Here is a 2,531-nt window from a genome sequence, read left to right as displayed (position 1 = left end):
CGCTCTGCCCGCGCAGGGCAGCGGCTGAGGGGGCAGCGAGGACGGAGCAGCTAGTGGGGGGGGGAGCCCCGGGGACACTTCAGCCGCGGTGGCTCCGCAGCGAAACTCCCGTCGGGCCCGGGCCAGCGCTGCTGCGCGGCTGCAGCGTCGTGGGGCTGGCCCGGGCTCCGCGTAGGTGCGGGCGGGGGTCATCCCAGGTCCCCAGCGTTGGGGGAGCGCCGGCGCCGTTTCTGAGGTGAAACCACCAGATCCCAACCCCCCCTTCTCCCAGTCAGGCTGCTGCGCCCAGAGGGTGAATGATTACAGTCGGAGTTAGGAAAAACAGGGGTTGCCTGAAATGGTGTTTACTCGTGATGCATCCGTCATCAAAGGGTTCAGAGGAAAGCAGGAGAGGGACTTACGAAGTGATAGGACAAGAGGTAATGGTTTTAAGGTTCCCCTCCCCTGGAAGAGGGGAGATTGAGTTTAGGCATTAGGAAGGTGATTTTCTGTGAGGATGGTGAGACACTGGCACATGTTGCTCGGGGGAGTTGTGGATATGCCATCCCTGGAGGCGTTCAAGGCCAGGTTGGATGGGGCTTGGAGCAACGTGGTCTAGTGGGAGGTGTCTGCCCACGCAGGGAGGTTGGAGCTGGGTGATCTTTAAGGTCCCTTTCAACCCAAACCATTCTGTGACTTCATGTGTTGTGTGAATTTTAAGGAAGGAGGCAGCATCATGGTAGCAGTACAGTAGTAGTCCTACCCAGAAAGACACCAGAGGTGCCGCTTAACATTTTTTGCAGGTCACTGTGTGTTTGCCATGCTACAAAATGATAACCTCTCTTTGAAAGTGCTTGCTTAAAAATCTCAGCGTTTGCCATCACATTTCTGTTCATTCTGAAGTGATTCAGAAAATCTAACAAGAATTTCTATGCCTGTCCATTCAGCTAACCAAATGTGAAAGAGATCTGCAAAGAAAAATTGTCTGAGATCTTTTTTTATCTCAAAGGGGCAGCAAAGAAGGGTGGAAAAACAGTTTTCTTTCATTCAAGGCCTTTTTCAAAGGGAACTGGCAGATAATCATGGAACCATCCTGAAGAGTTTCTAGTTGTTAAAGAGAATACACACGCCTTGTTCTTGGTTCGTGGTTGAGATGGTTTTGCTGTGCAGAAGGTTGTGGTTCAGAGGATTAATGTACACAGTAACTTCTCTAGAATGATGGTCATGTGAGGTGAAACCATTCTGTTTGGGTTGACTCCCTTGGAGTCCCAGGACACTTGAATCATGCTGCTGGGGTTTGGTAGCTTGTGCAGACTGGTGCCTACCTCAATACAGAATTTTTGCTACCTATTAGTGTTTCGATGGTTTGATCATTGTAGTAAAACGTATAAAAAAAAGACCAAGACTGTTTAAATGCTGGGATCCAAATAATTTATATTGCAAGGTTTGTAGGGGTTGTGACTGATAGATTTGACATGTATTCAATCTAGTTGCGATTTAAGCAGGTGGAGACAAGACTTCTGTTTTCAGTGGCAACTGGATTGCAGAATAATTTAAAGAGCATTTTCTGGGATTTTTGAACCACAGTCCTATAATGTTACAGGATGGCAGCATGAATGATTGATTATGCAAGAAGTTAGTGTGGTAAGTCATTTACAGCCAGTATAGTTTTCTTATGCTTAAGAATGATCTTAAAAGTCAAACCAAGTGAACCTAGGCAAGGCTAGAGTGCTCAGAAATTAACTTGTGGGTTTTAAAATCTCTTGTTATTTCAAAAGACTTTGCTCTGTCCGAAGCACAGTAGATTTTTTAGAATCCTGTTTCAATGTTTTGTGGCTTTGTCCTCATGTAGTCAGAGTCAGTTTGTGTGGGTGACTTCCCTACTGTCAGCTCTTCCACACTTTCCCAAATCTCACTTCTTTAAAAGGAGGATTTTTCTTCATCACTTGACACACATTTTAGGGAAGTCTCTTTTCCCTAATGAGGAAGGTCTGCCTTGCCTTTCTGCCTTAAGATTTTTATTTCAAAAACCTCATTAATATTTATACTATTACAGTTACAATAAGCAAAAGCTTTCTTCAGAGTAGCACGGTCTGTAAATGTCACTGCAAACCGTGAGCAGTGCTCCTTCCAGATGAGTCAGGCACTGCAAACTGGGGGGAGGAGGTGGAAAGCAGGAGGGCAGGGTTCCTCTCACCGTCATGTGATGCTGGCACTGGCTTGGATTTTGGGTCGTGAAGTCTCAGTCCATATGTATTTCAAGATTTTGTTTGATTTTGAGGCAAACTGTCTAATCTCTTGCCTTTATGTTTTCTTCCCCCTCTCTGTGAAATGGGGTTAAGCCTTCCCTGCTGCTCAGGGGTGCTGTCATGGGAGCTGCTGTTTGCCATGGTGACAGGGGCTGTGTTGGTACCTGCAGTGAAGGACAAACCTGTGCATATTTAGAACACAGAAGTTCTGCTGAATCAGACAGCTCAAGAATTGAAGTGTGGAGGGCAGAGGCTGGAGGTTTAATGGTAATAAAAGACATTTGAGAAAATTTCAGCATCTGG

Source organism: Calypte anna, chromosome 14 (assembly GCF_003957555.1).
Source record: "Calypte anna isolate BGI_N300 chromosome 14, bCalAnn1_v1.p, whole genome shotgun sequence".
Classification (NCBI taxonomy): Eukaryota; Metazoa; Chordata; class Aves; order Apodiformes; family Trochilidae; genus Calypte; species Calypte anna.
The sequence above is the reverse complement of the archived record's forward strand: the minus strand, read 5'-3'. Positions refer to the sequence as shown.